The 15,468-nt window shown below is 44.7% G+C and overlaps 1 long non-coding RNA gene across 1 annotated transcript in view; it reads left to right on the top strand.

Moving 5' to 3' along the window:
- Window positions 1–8,277: 8,277 nt before the first annotated feature.
- LOC124432547 overlaps window positions 8,278–15,468 on the top strand; it is a 57,571-nt gene continuing 50,380 nt past the window's right edge. Inside the window, exon 1 of the long non-coding RNA XR_006944295.1 lies at window positions 8,278–8,473. This is a non-coding gene — a long non-coding RNA (uncharacterized LOC124432547). The remainder of the gene's footprint in view (window positions 8,474–15,468) is intronic.

The following is a 15,468-nucleotide window of genomic DNA, read 5'->3' as shown; positions in this document are numbered from 1 at the left end:
CACGGTAAATTCGATCGATCGAGATCGAGGCGGTCGGATGGGCACGATCTCTCTCCGTCCGGTGCCGCCTTGCGGCTACCGAGAGAGAAAAGAAACAAGATAAAGAAGACGAAGAAGAAGAAGAAGAAGAAAGAGAAAAAGGAGGAAGGAAGAGAAGAGATCGTGAAGCGGCCCTATAAGGGCCAGACGGCGGCTATAAGGCCCTTGGGCAGTAACAATGCGGCCTGGGCTTGGCTACGCGGTGTCTCGTAAATATAAATGATGCCGCGACGCGGTTATAGTCGCGCTACCGTGTGCGGATTCTCTCTCTCTCTCTCTCTCTCTCTCTCTCTCTCTCTCTCTGTTTCTCATTCAACGTACGTCTACGTAAGATCATCGAGAGTCTCTCTTTCCCTCTCTCTCTCTCGATAGGTTTTCTTGCGCGTCTAAAAACATTCTCGCGACAATGGAAAGGCTGAAGAAAAATACGATAGAAAACGCACGGGGTAGACGTAAAAGCAGCGTGAGAGGATATCTCGTGGGTGGTTGCCGGTGATGGAAGTCGCGAGTCTCGGTTCGTCGTTCTTATCGCTGCTACTCCAAAGAGAGAGAGAGAGAGAGAGAGAGAGAGAGAGAGAGAGAGAGAGAGAGAGAGAGAGAGAGAAGAAGAAAAAGAAAAGAAAAAAGAGGAAGAGGAAGAAGAAGGGCTTCTTCGTCGGAGTCGATGCCGTTGGAGGCGGAGGAGGTTGGCAGAGAAAAGGAGAAGGGAAGGATGGCAAAGGGGCAAGGAGGCAAGGAGGCGGGGACGGTCCATTAGGCGGTATCGGGAGCATCGCACGGTAGCACCGACGCTCTCTGCATCTCAATGCTGCTTCTCGTTCCTAGCCGACACGACCGATCGACCAAGCCCGATTTTCGGCTCTCCTAAGAGAGAACTCCGAGGACGCGAATCGCGATTAATCGCCCAAGATACGTCTACGACGACCGGCGGAAAGACCTCTCGCGAGGAGCAAATTTTTATCTCTCGCCATCGTTCTCTCTCTCTCTTTCTCTCTCTCTTGCTCAATGGCTCTGTCTATCTCTTTTAGGAAGAAAGAAGAGTGCACACCGAGAGGTTGTGTTACTCAGGAAGCATCCTAATTAAGACGAAATATCGAAGCGGTGCGAGCTTATAATTCGTTTCTAGCGGTGCCACGCGGGAGGAGACTTGTTTCGTTTTATTTCTTTTCTCTCTCTTTTTTTTTTCCCTCCCTGTTTTAGTTTAGTTTAGTTTTTATTTTTTTCTCTGCTTTTTCTTCCTTTTTCTTTTTTTTTCTTTTTTTTTTTCTTTTTTCTTTTTTTTTGTTTCAAAGGAGGCGGGCATTATCGAAGCACGGCATGCGACCGAGTGTGTCTCAATCTGAAAAATCCATTAGTCCACCGGTAGCCATGGAGGAGCGGTGGCACGCGGTGGTTAACCAAAGGGAGGGAAACGATAGCGCCTCTACGGTGTCGCGGCTATATGCGGACGCCGCTAATGGTCGGCTTAATCGGATTATGAGGAATTAAATTAAGGAACTTATATTTATTTCGACGTAGTCCCAGCTCGTTTCCCGCGAACATCGAGTCGTCCGCCCATAGGAAAACCCTTGCTTTCTCGAAACGCTTTCGTTATCTTTCTTTCTCTCATCTTTTCTTACTCCTTTTCGATTTCTTTCATTTTTCCTTTTTTTTTTCTTTCTTTTATCTTTTTTTTTTTTTTTTTTTTTTTTTTTACTTCATCTTATTTTCTCGACTGCCTTCTATAAGATAAGAGATCGTCCTTTACTCGGTCAATTTCTACTACGAAGCTATCTCGCTTTGGTTTCGTTCTCTTACTTCAGGACGATACATCCGAAGCAGCGACAAGTCCGGCTAATGAGCACGATCGCTTCGATCGACTCTCTCCTTCTCGTCGTGTCCCTACTCCTTTCCCCGCCCCCTCCCTCCCTCTCCCTCTCCCCCTCTCTCTCTATCTATCTACCTATCTATCCATCTATCTCTCTCGTTCCTTACTTTAAACGCGAGATGACACCGGTCTGATGACTTTCCGCCACCTTTGACCCTCGACACGCGCCGTTCTACACGAACGCGTCCCTGAACTTTGATCCGTTAATAAAGAGCTTCATTTTAAGAAGAAGCGAAAGGTCGATTTCAATCGAATTTTTGTAAAAATCTCCTGAGATGAGATAGTAGTAGTAGATGGTGGTAGTAGTGACGCCAGATAAAACGAGCAAGACGACGACAACAACGTCGACGACAACAACGACGACGACGACGACGACGACGACGACGACTAGATTTTCCTGTCAATAAATCAAGTTGGTCCACGCGGGTCGGCTTCGGTATTTCTAGCATCGTCTCGACGACATCGCCGACGACATACTCGTCTTCTCCTCTTGGTTTGCTACCGGCCACTCGTCTATCGTTCTCCTTCTTGCCGATTCCTTATTCATGCTAGTCGACGACGGTCGTCGCATCCGACTTTGAGAAAAACGTCCGCGTGAGAAACGAGTAAACTCCCCTCCTCTCCTATCTCTCCCTCCTCTTCCCTTCCCTTCTCATCTCTTTCCTACGCATTGGGAAAAGTTGAAGGGAATTAACGAGAAACCTTGACTCCTAAATAGCAAAATGGACCGATGTTTCTCTTATCTTTCCTCCTTCTGGAATTTCAAGTTGTTCCTCTCGAGGCAATAATTTGACACCTGCGTGAGTATCTTTCTCGCGAGACTTTGCACTTTGGTAAATCGCTCTTGGAGAGAAAGGAAGAAAGAGGTAAGCACGCACGCGATCGCGACGAGGCGCCTTCTTCTGACCACAGAGAGAGAGAGAGACAGAGATAGCGCAGAGAGAAGAAGAAGAAGAAGAAGAAGAAGAAGAAGAAAGATCCTTCGAGAGGAGGATCGAAGGAAGGTAATCGATGGATGCCCGAGGACGATCGGACCCAGCAATCAGGACGAATGTACCGGGAGATAAAGTGAAATGGCGTCGCCGTTTAATTGGACTTTCTGACGCGTTTCTGGCATTAAGTATGATGTTGCGTTGAGTTCAATTAAAATGGAAATCGGGGATGACTTTCTCTCTCTCTCTCTCTCTCTCTCTCTATCTCTTTTTCTGTCTCTTTCTCTCTCTCTCTCTCTCTCTCTCACTTTTGCTCGTCGACGGTCTCGATTAGTCTCTCTTCCTCCTACTCGCAGAATTCGCGAGTATAGATGTAACCCAGACTCTCCCCTCCCCCTTTTTCTTTCTCCTGCCTTTCTGGACCGTCTGTGTTTTCCTCCTTTACGAAGGATCAAGTAGGGTTGCTCTTGAGCGGCTCTGAGCTCTCGCACCTCTCGATCTGAAAATAGTTCGGTGCTCGTCCAACTCCCTAATGAACCCAAGATTAGAAGTCGTCCCTGGTTCGAACGGTAGATACCGAGCGCAATTAACACTGAAATATCATCGGTGTGGGTCCGTTAGGGTAGAGACCGGCACACACGTAGCGCCTCTCTCAGCTGCGGAGCTTTCCTTGTTCTCCTACTAGAGGAGTGGGATCGGATCGTGAGACAAGGGACCAAAGGACCGGCCAACTTTATGGACTTCTAAATTGGCCGATCCTTGATTCGCGCCAAAGATTCTCTCCTCCTTCCCTCTCTCTCTCTCCCCCTTTGGTTCTTTTAGTCTCCCTATTTCTCTCTGGAGAACAAGCAAGATCGCTCTCGATCGCAACTCTTTCTCTCTCTCTCGAGAGAGAGAGCGTCTTCTTTCTCGAAGATATCGTCGATTATGTAATTTACATTAAGGGCCAACGTTCGTGCGCGGCTAAATAATCGCAAATCAGAGCTAAGGCGAGGTCGGTAGTGGCGATCTCGAGAGAAGCACGCTAGCCTCCCGAGTTGTTGGTCCAAGCAGCCACCGTACCGGCGAATCGTGGCCAACGAAGAAAGAGAGACAGAGAGAGAGAGAGAGAGAGAGAGAGAGATTCTCGGCTGCCGCTCGGTAGAGACTTAATAAGACATCGTGACTCGGCGCAACGTCAGGACCTAAGTGATCGGTTAATTGTACATTAAACCGTACATAATAGAATTATCGGCCAATAGGGAGAAAGAGAGAGAGAGAGAGAGGGAAGCAGCCCAGGTAGATACAGAAAGGAAGACTGAAACTTCATCGGTCGATTTCACGAGCTTACTCCTGAATGATCTGTACCCACTTTGTTGATCTGTTTAAGGTGCAATCCCAAGTGGTAAATCGGCGAGAAAAGATCTTAATGATCTTGACGGAGATCTACGATCGCGAGAGATTATATAGGTAAGGTAAAGAGTAAGAAAGTAAGGGACAGAGAGAGAGAGAGAGAGAGAGAGAGAGAGAGAGAAAGAGACTCCTTATTAGAAAGGTGTCAAGATCGAGAGCATTCGTACTTCTTCGAGCATTATTAATACCTGTTTTACGATTCAGAGAGCTAAAGATCCGTCACGGCGCATTACGATGATTCCATTCGCGTTTAGCCGGCGCTATTAATTATCCCAAGGAAGGAAGTTACAATGTGTACGCGCGTATTCATCGCGTCAACATAATTAATACGGGAGACGTAATAGGAAGAAATGGTTAACGAGTCGCGGTCCTTAGAGTGTACACACTTGGCTATCGTTTACGTGCCACGATCGAAGGTCGGAACGCGGATCTCCTCGTCCTTTACTCCGAACGTTAACGCGAACGTTACTTGCTGCTATTTCTTCTTCTCCTCCTTCTTCTTCGATGCAGCAGCAGCAGCAGCAGCAACAACAACAACATCAGCTACAGCAGCTATAGGAGCATCAGCGGCAGCACGTGCGCGGCGCTTCCTCCGTTTAGTTTATTAACCGCGACTTAATTCGCCCGTTCTCTCGCATTATAAAACAAAATGATCTCGCCGATAGGGATTCGTTAACCGCCATTAATTAAGACATTATCACGTCATAATGATCTTAGAGAAGCGTAGAGTTTTAATGAATGAATGAAACACGCCTTATAAATAATTAATCCGTCGATTAAGCCCTGACCATTGAGAACGACCATGCGCTATACCGATTACACTTCTCTATCTTTATCTCTATCTCTATCCTCTCTCTCTCTCTCTTTGTTTCTCTCCGTAGAAATTACGTGGACGGCGAGCAAGCCGTTGTTTCCTTCGCAAAATGCCTTTTTTTTGGGGTTCTTCTCCTACGGCTCTCGCACGTACGCACAAGCAACGTAAAATAAACCAGTTTGACGACGCGACGTAAACGTCGAGACACGAGACGAGTACGCGGCTCGTTGCCTTCTCTTCCACGAAGAAAGGATTAAGACGAGCGAGTACGTAATTCGGAAGAAGGTAAAAAATATATATATATATATATACACACATATAAGAAGAGGTAGAAAGAGAGACAGAGAGCGAAGCACCGACGACAAATGCGTCTTTCCCGTCGAAGTTGGTCTCTCCGCGTGAAAGAACAGCAGCGGTAGCCACCTATGCTTGCTCGCTCCATCCTTCATTGTCACTATGTCGGACGGCTCTTATACGTGTTAGTATATATAAATATATATATATATATGTATGTATGTACGTATGCATGTATGTATGTAGGTATGTACTCACGTACGTAAGGTACAAACATACGAGAGTCCATTCTCGGTCTCTCGAAAGTTTCCGTCGTCGATTCGCGATCGTTCCTTTCGATCTCCTTTTCCCTCTGTCCCTCCCTCCTTTCCCCATCCCTCCTCTTGTAGTCTCGCGAATGAGACGACGCGAGTCGCGCCTATCTCTCCTTCGCGAGAATTACCATAACATCTGCATATGGTAGGTATTATATCTTTCCTGGACGTAGTCGCCCGAACGCGAGAGAGAAAAACGCGTTTAGTTCGACGATTATAAATGCCCATTTCCGAGTCGATTATTAAAATTATTGTTTGGGGATAATCGGAGAGATGGAATGGGATAATTTGAAAGAAAAAAAACAAAAAAAAAAAGAAAACCCAGAAAGAAGAACCAAAAAATTCAAAGCTTTTCTTTTCCTTTTATTTTTCACTTTCATCTCTTCTCCTTTTTACTTTTCCGTCGATTTTATTTTATCGTCAGTTTTAATATCTCTCTTTTAACACGTCGAACGCGACGAAGATCCGTCCATCCATACGTACTTAGGTAATGTGGGTAGTAAAAATAGCAGCATAAAGACTTTACGGAGTTGGCGAATGTTATTTCCTAACATTTTCCTACGCGCGCCAAGGCCAAATCATCGATGTGACACAATATGAAAGTGTACAACACGTTCGAGTCCTTCGATTTACTCGCGCGTGAGGCTAAAGGGTTCACGAACACATGGTCGCTCATAGTTTTATTAACCAAATGAAAAGTTTCAAACGAAATCGAAATCAGTTTTTATTAACGAAATATATTCCATTCGTCATATACCATAAGGATATTTATGCATATCGAATTAACCTTGTCGACGTAAATAAATACATTTCTAGAGGGGGAGGAGGAGGGTGGGGTGGGGGGATAAAATAATACGAGCAAAGTTTAACGCTTGTAACTACTTTTGATCGACTAATATTTTATGCGTAGAAGCAAGGAGAAAAGCGAGACGCAATAAGTCGTTTGGAGAAGCGATTCTTAAGAGAACGACGACGACGACGACGACGACGACGACGACGACGACGACGACGACGACGGGCTCTATCTTGGACGGACATCGATTTCGTCATCGTTTTTCTATCCCTCTCTCTCTCTCTCTCTCTGTCTGTCTCTAACGTAGAAGGTAGAGCCGTGTGCGTGCTTACTTACTTACTTACTTACTTACTTACTTACTTACGTGCGTGAGCGATATGCGAATTACGCGCAAGAAACACAGGTGTATCCACATGGTAGTTGACGTTAATGTGTGGGTATGCATGTGCATGAACACCGATTGCGTACGCGGCGCACCCAACGCTCACTTTGTCACCGAGGCCTCGGTTACTTCGACTCGCAACAAACGCGCGAGAAAATCGTCTGCGAACCTTTGCGTTTATACCGATCGAAATCGTAACACTCTTGTTTATTTCTTTTCTCTCTTTCTCTCTCTCTCTCTCTCTGTCACTCTCGCTCGAATTTTATCCAATCCAGGCTCGCGTATTTCTTTCTAAATACAAGCGATCGATACTTGGAGAGAGAGAGAGATAGAGAGCAGAGATATACACTCGATATACCTTCTCGTATTTCGCCAGCTTCCACTCTCGCGTCTTTCATTCGTTCGTCTATTAAGGCGTGACTTCTGGGCGTCTTTCTCTCTCTCTCTCTCTCTCTCTCTCTCGTATCCATTAAGTATATTCTTATGATAAAAGTCTTAAAGCAGACACGAAGTGCAATAACGCGTAAACTCGATGCCATGATAATCATTGATAGATGGCTTTCCTCTTAAAGGAGGAAGAAAAATAAACATAAAAGATAAAAGATAGATCTAAACATCGAACGTGTAATATCGTACGACGTAGTGAAAATAAAAAAAGAAACAATTAAGAAAAGAAAAACAAATTTTACAATCCATACGTATTTTTCTCTCCTTGTTCGTTCATTTTTCTTTTCAATTATCCTTGTCCTTGACTTTTGTCGCACGTGTATTAAACAGAACAACGACGTACAACAAGATCGTCTAAGAAATGGTTTGTTTATTTCGAAGGTAAATAAGCACGATAGAGACGGATTTCATAGTTTCGAGTTGAGAAGATAAATACATATAAGGGATACGTAATTCCATGACGGATAACAGTCACGTTAAGCGAGTTTACACGAAAGAAAGTCAGTCAGCTGGAGGGAGAATTATCGTAATAACAGAGTTACAAACGCCGATCCATCGACAGGCAAGCAGTCCGCGGCTCGACCAATGACATTGTACCCGTTTAAGCGCGCCTAATCGCCGGTCTCGTCCACGCTCAGGAATACCTCTCTCTTTCTCTCTCCTCGAGAGAAGAGGAGAGATTCATCGTCGTGTGTAGCGAGTTAAGTAGGAAAGTAGATATGCACGCGAGAATACCTTTAAACGACGAGCACGCGACGTTCAGGGCCCTCTACTCATCGGAGGAGTAGAAGGAAGAAGAAGGCTCGTGCTACCTAGAAAACGTCATCGACGAATTACCAAGAATTGTCCTTCGTAATCCTGACTCATCTCCGCGTACTCTTATATATTTATTTATTTATTTTTCCCCCCTTTAAATCGTCCAAATACGCTCTCGTATTTTTCATTGAACGATCAAGCCAGGATCAAGGTCGCTTTAAGATTTGCGAATTTGACGCGTATTCATTCATTGTTTTTCTTTTCTTTCTCCTTGATTTATTTTCATCAACGTTCGACGAGAAAGGTCGAACGAAAGGTGTGTTTGTTTTGCAAGGAATGATTCAGTCACAGTGTTGACACCGCTCGTCAATGATATACTACGTTAGAACGTTTCGAGAAGCCGTACGGAACACACGTCTACGAGGGAGCTTCTTCGTTCTCTCGTAAGTTGAAACAAAGCTAAATAAAAGAAAAGAAATGAGAGAAAGAAACGACGTCATCTTAACGCAGCTCGTAACCCACGTTCGTTCGTTCGTTCGTTCGTTCGTTCGTTCGTTCGTTCGTTCGTTCGTTCGTTCGTTCGTTCGTTCGTTCGTTCGATCGTTCGTTCGTTCGAGCTCTCGAACCCATTAAGAAGTCTAGCATCCGTTTCGATCAGTTTAATCTTATCGCGCGACACTACCGTTACATTAGCATTCCTTTCATTTACGAAACATCGAAGAATTGTAAAATTTCGCTGGGCCGATGGTAAAGAAAGAAAAAGAAAAAGATAGATAGAGAGAGAGAGAGTTTACGAAACAAGGAGGAAACGTGGATCGCGGAGAGAGGACGAAAGAGGGAAAGGAGGAGAGAGACTCGATCCTCGGATTCCACGAGAGATTAGAGGGAACGAATGCCGGGAAGGCCGACGACATTTTGTAGCTGTCGTCGTTACATCATCGATAGAACCAGATCGACTTAGATATCTACAACACCTGGGGAAAATCGTATTCGAACGGCCACCGTTTTCTCTCTCTTTCTCTCTCTTTCAAAAAGATCGTAGAGTATTGCAAACGATATATAAAACATGAGACAAGTCTTTAAATTATTTCATAAATGCATACATACATACATACATATGTATATATATATATATATATATATATATATATATATATATATATATGTGTGTACAGGTAAGGAAAAGAATCGAATATTAACGCTAACATTATGTTTGTTTTATTAATGCGAGCTGACATCATGCCGACTAGCTCTCTCTCTCTTTCTATATATATACATATATATATATATACATAATAGAATTTGTTCTCTTTCTCTCTTTCTTTCTGTAGGCATGTCTCTAGGAATTTTGAAAGTATCTCGCTAGATACGGTCTCCGTTAAAGGAACGTTCGATCACGCTATAATTAAAACGATCGTCGATGGCCATCGGAGATAATATGAGGCGAGCGTTAACGAGGCGATCGCGTTTAAAGGTCCGCTAACTGTTTCTCCAGTTTCGCTAAGCGAACCGTTCTAAAGATACACGTGTATATATACATACATATGTATATATATATATATATACACACACATGTATTCACACGTAATTCGATTTTGAGTTTCGGTAGCATCCGAATATGAAACTGAACGATGTATCTCGTTAAGGATGAACTCTATCTCCGGAGACCAGTTTTCTTGGTTACAGAGCCGCTCCCAAGTTGTTAAAAGGTTTGCGATTTCGATCGGACGATCGAAAAGGTCGAACACGAATTTTAATGATCGTTTGTTTTAATCTATGACGATAATGCGAGCTGAACGTTAAACAGAGCGAGAGAGAGAGAGAGAGAGAGATAAAGGGAAAGAAAGAAGAGATAAAATGTAAAGCGTCGAGGGTGTTGTAATGCGCTTTCTTCAACCCCCGTTGAATGAACGCGAATAGATGATTCGTCCTTGAGGACCACTTTGGCGTGGCCTTTTGAGTAGTAAGAAGGAAAGGATTGTCGAGTAATCCCGTTATCTCGATCGGCAACCGAGTAGCCGCTGCCTACTCTCGTTCACCTCGTGCGATAATTTACGCCGGTCGGTTCGGCGTTGTTAGAATGATACGCCAGAAAGTCGGGAAAAACGATGGAGGTAATATAAATTGCAGCATGTTAGTGCTCGCGCTCGTATGCGCATGTCGTAGCCTTAGACTTAACCTTGTCTATCGGTAGTAAGTTTTACGACGAGAGAACGCACGCGAGAAAGAGAGAGAGAGAGAGAGAGAGAGAGAGCATGCCTGCATACATATACGAGCGCTTTTAACATGAAACGTTGTTGCTGCTTCTTCGTCCGATGCGTTTCAGCGAGTTCAACGCGTACGTTCTCGAGAAGAAGATGAAGACGATGATGAAGAAGAAGAAGAGACTCCTAAGAATTCATCCTGTCGACTTGGCAGCCTCGTTGAGAATAGGAGAAAGAGGGAAAACGAATGAGAGAGAGAGAGAGAGAGAGATCATATCTCGGCCCTGGCGTTTCTCTAAATGTCAGACAACTATTCCTCGTTCTCGCGGTCGAACGTGTTTGCCGGGTCGAGCGTGTCCGTAAATAAGCCGCAAATAACGCCGCTTTCGGCGTAGTCGCAAACATGGGAGTCTCTTTTTCTCTCTTCGACGAGACTGAAGTATAAGAGGAAGAAGTAAAGAAGAAGAAGATGGAGGGGAAATTGTAGGAGGAATCGTAGGAAAATTCCATACATCAGCGAAATCTGCGATATTCTCGCGAAAGCTTGCAAAAGGAAAAAAAAAAAAAGGAAAAAAAATAAGAGAAAAAAATGTAGACTCGCAAGCGAAAAGAAAAAAAATAGTTGCGTACGTAACTGCGTGCGTACGTTTTACGTTGGACGCATGTACAAAACATATATATATATATATATATATATATATATATTTATATATATATAAATATATATATATATAAATGGTCTAGCTGGCGATCTTGCTCGCCTTCGTCGCAAGAAAATTACGCAATAAGTAGAAGTCGTTTGGTTGGCTTCGACGTTGCTCCTTAGACGTTTCCACGGAGCCTGTTAAACGAGCGGATAGAAACGACACCGTAACGTATAGATTGTACGCTGCTCGCGATCGGTCTCGAAAGTGGAAAAGAAAATGGCTTAGTGGGACAGGAATCGGCTCGAATCCGGCGTACTGCTGTTTATACGAGTTGTCGCGAAAAGTCTCTTTCTTTTAACTGAATGGCAAATAAAGAAAAAAAAAAAAAGAAGAAGAAAAGACAATGTAGAGACAGATAGAAAGAAAGAGGGAGAGAAAAATTGTAAAAGATTTCCAAGAGAATAAAGGAGAACGATACCACCGATGCAAGTAGGCCTAAAATTCTCGCCAGCGCTCAAGCGACCTTTCGTCCATGTTAATAGCGATTATCGCGACTCGCTTGAATTTAGAAACAGGTCGTTCTTCCTAAACCGAGCCATAAATTGAACTTTCCCCCGGAGCTCTCGTACGGTCGACCTCGTTCGGTCCGACGTGCCTCCTCGTCTGAGTCTTTTAGTCTTCTTCGTCGCTGTCTTGCAAAAATATTTGCGAGACATCACTTTTCTCTCTCTCTCTCTCTCTCTCTCTTTCATTTGACTGACATTCCAAGTATAGAATCAGCCTTGGTGCACGTGTACGACGTTTCATTCTTCTCGAGAATCGTCTTTTGCTCTTTAGTTTTGGTAAAGTTTTCCGGAAATGTCCACGATTTCCTCAATTTGTATGAAATAAAACGGTGATAGATGCATCAACGACGAGTTATTACTTATTCGCTAGTGAACTTGACGCAAGGACGATAAAATCGCGGCTAACGAGACGCGGCATGAGTTTCTCGCTAAATGATTTCACAACGTGTAACCTCTAAGGTGGAATGCGTTTAACGCTCGACGCCTACGGGACGCCTCCTATATGCCGTTGTCGTCGAGAACACACTGCTCTTTGCGGACCGCGAAAAACCTTGGACGGAAGAACGTTGCAACACGAGCCTTTTGAATCTCGGCTGACTGCCAACCCATTTCAAAGACTTCACCGGAGAATACGATGTAGGCGCATCTACTACCGTACACGCACGTTTTTCCACTGAAAGAAAGATTTTGCGAAAAAGATTACTTTTTCTTTTTCTCTCCTCTCTCTCTCTCTCTCTCTCTCTCTCTATGTCGATCGTTCGTTCTCTCATAGCCGAAAAAGAATTCGATTCTTGGGCCACAAAGAGAGAGGGGGAGGCTCACCACTTTCGTTGCTACCCACACCCCACGGGGATGGGATAAAGAGAAAAAGATGTGCGAGGAGAAAGAAAGTCTAACGAAAAAAATGTAGGAATCGTGGAAAGGCGGAGAAGGAATAAAGAGAACGGGTTTTAGTGGTCTTGGACTCTGCTACACACTGGATATAATAGATGACGGCGGTTTCGTCGAGTCGAAAACGTCGATGGGCTTGCAGGAGCCCTTATCCGAAGGTATCGGGCCCTAGTTAAATGGCCGACCGAGCACTAGATCAACGACAACTTTCGGTTTTTTGCCTTTCATGTGTCCGATTGGGGGGCCCCCATCGAGGACTTATAAGAGAGGAGAGAGGATCGCGGCTAGGAGGCAAAGGATGCCAGAGGAGGGCATCTTCCTAACAAATAGAAGACACGCGTGCACACCATCGGACTGGCCCTCTTCTATAGTCTTCTCTCTTCTCCTTTCTTTTCCTTTTCTTGCCCTTTTCCCTTCTTTTTCCCTTTATTTTTTGCTCCACTCTCGAGCCCTCTAACTCTGCCAGAAGAAAAGGAGAGAGAGGGAGAGAGAGAGAGAGAGAGAGAGCAAAAGCCGGCCCCTCAACGGGCCAGCCAAGATAAAACGGCGGCGGAAGGAATTTGGTGGAGGGCTGTAAATATTATAAAGTGACGCTACGCAGAATGCGGGAGCTCAAAGGTTCGCCGAGAAAGAGAGGAAGAGAAAGAGAGAAAGAGAGAGATAGGAGACTTCTCTCTCGCTGGGCAGGCTCCTTAGTTCTCCTCCGAAAGAAGAGGAAGGAGTCCTCTCGCGGAGGACAATGCGAACGATCGGACGTGAATTACGTCCTAGAGGGATAACTCGCGCCACTGTTCGCGATGGGGAGTCTCTTTGCTTCTTCTCTTTTACCTCTTTCGCGATACTCTTCTCGAAATACGTCCTTCTAAAGTTTTCCCAGTGTCTTTCCTCTTGCATATAAATAAAAAGGAAAAGAAAAAACATAAAAAAAAAAGAAAAAAGAACAAGAAAATAAAATCTTTACTCTTTTCTTCTTTCTTCCTTTGGCTTTTTGTAAATCATATTGCCTCGAAGAGAGAAACGAAAAAAAGAAAAGAAAAGAAAGAAAAAACATTTGGGAATTTGCGGATAGCCAATCAACTAGTTTCGGCTAGACAGGGAGACGAAGGGAAAGAGTGCCCTGTGGGCCACGTTTACCTTTTTAAGTGAACTAACTGCAGTTTCAGAAGGAGATGCGGAAAGTGGAAGGATATTAGGATCGCGTGCATAGTCGAAGGAAACAAATTAAGTGAGCTCTCTTTTGACAACGACGAGCACGCTCTCGAAAACGCGAATGCGTCGATGCTCTCTCTCTCTCTCTCTCTCTCTCTCTCTCTCTCTCTTCCCCTCCCCCCGCCCCTTTAAACGTGAGTAAGACACATAAAAAAGCAGGAGAGCCTAGCAAAGAGTTTGGCAAACCGCAAATATCGTTCCCCGTGCGAAATGATTTCCGTGGCTTCTCTTTTCACGGCGACAACGATGAACCGCTAATCATGCTCGTACGCGTCGCCGAACGTACACGCATCCTTTCGCATAAAGCAATAAGCGTTTTGGATCGTTTCTCTCTCCCTCTCTCTCTCTGTCTTTCTTAAGAACGAGCCGTGGAAACGATCGAGCTGCCCACAGAAACCACGAAACCGCAACCGCCCGTAAACGCAAGCACGCGTCCGCTCCCGTCCCGCGGTCGTCCGACCTTTTACGTACAACACGGTAGGCACGCGATAGTTTGAGACGACGAAATAGAGAATCCATTTATCCATCCCTTTCTCTCCCTTTTAGCACGTTTAAACACGAAATCATAGAAATTTCAAAGAAATTCCAAGAGATACGTATATATATATACATATATATATATGTATATATATATATATATATGTATGTATATATCTCTCTTTCTCTCTTTCACTCGACTGACTGCGTCTGAGTTGCGTCTGCCGACAATTGTCAAGAGCATGCAAAGGGCCAATGGAGACGAAGAGCGAGAAAATGATCGAGAGAGAGAGAGGGATAAAGAGTAGAGGCAAGTTTAACGTTGCAATTTCGTCGGGTTGCCATTTGCCGTCCTCACGCGAGGAGAACACGCCTTTTCCGCGAACTCAAAATCGCCGAGCGTTTCCGCGAGGCCGCCTCGAGTGAATCTTACCGAGGAAAAACGATGATGACGGCGTGCGCGAAGAGATTTAACGGTAGAACGCTCGAAGGGCCACCCGCGCGTATTCCTCCAATCGAAATCAATCCGCAACGGTTAATTTTCCTTTTCGCGTATCTACCGAACGTCGTCGTTTCGGTAAATCCATTAAACGAATAGATACTTAAGGATAGATGTATACCGGTTACTAAAATATACTTACCTAAGTAATTTACTTAGATCATTGAATATCGAGCAACGCGTAACCGCTCGTTTATAAATATTTCTCCGTAAAAATTTTTTACTCCCGTAAGTTTCGATATTTCTTGGCACGGTTAACGATCTGTTTCGACGTTTAAACGAACATAAAATGTCAAAGTAAAGAGAGAGAGAGAGAGAGAGAATTCGTCGAGGATGAAAGTCGAATCGTCAATCGGAGTTGTACGATCCGCTAGAAGAGAAGAGAGAGACCGTGGCTGGTACAACGGCTACTTGACTGTCTTTTTTGAGAAAGACTCTCGACGGGTGAAAGGGGTGTAGAGGAGGAAGAATTTGGGAAGGATAGGAGAGGGCTAGGGGATGCGAGAGGAAAGGGAGGGAAGACAGGTGATGCCCGAGGAGGGCCCGAGGCACACGAGCGTTCAGAGAAGAGCAAGAGAGAGAGAGAGAGAGAGAGAGAGAGAGAAAGGGCCCTGGCACACACGATTCGAAGCACACGAGCGCGTAGGCATTTTAACGCACGGCATTCTTCCTGCGTCGGGGGCCCCCGACGAGATCGTTCGCCGACCGGCGTTAACTTTGCTTCGCGAGGAGCAAGAGAAGAGAAAGATTGAGAGAGAGAGAGAAAGAGAGAAATACTCCTTCGTGCCGGCACGGCAATGTCGTTACGAAGAATTCGATCCATCTTGATATTTACACGCGCTACCAAATACTTGCCTCCTCCTTCAAGTAGGTATATATCCTCTCCGCACGTTTCAATCTTTATCTCAGCGATACGATTTTTCTTCTTTTCCCCCCTTACGTCTT

This window comes from Vespa crabro, chromosome 25 (genome assembly GCF_910589235.1).
Source record: "Vespa crabro chromosome 25, iyVesCrab1.2, whole genome shotgun sequence".
Classification (NCBI taxonomy): Eukaryota; Metazoa; Arthropoda; class Insecta; order Hymenoptera; family Vespidae; genus Vespa; species Vespa crabro.
The sequence above is the reverse complement of the archived record's forward strand: the minus strand, read 5'-3'. Positions and strand labels throughout refer to the sequence as shown.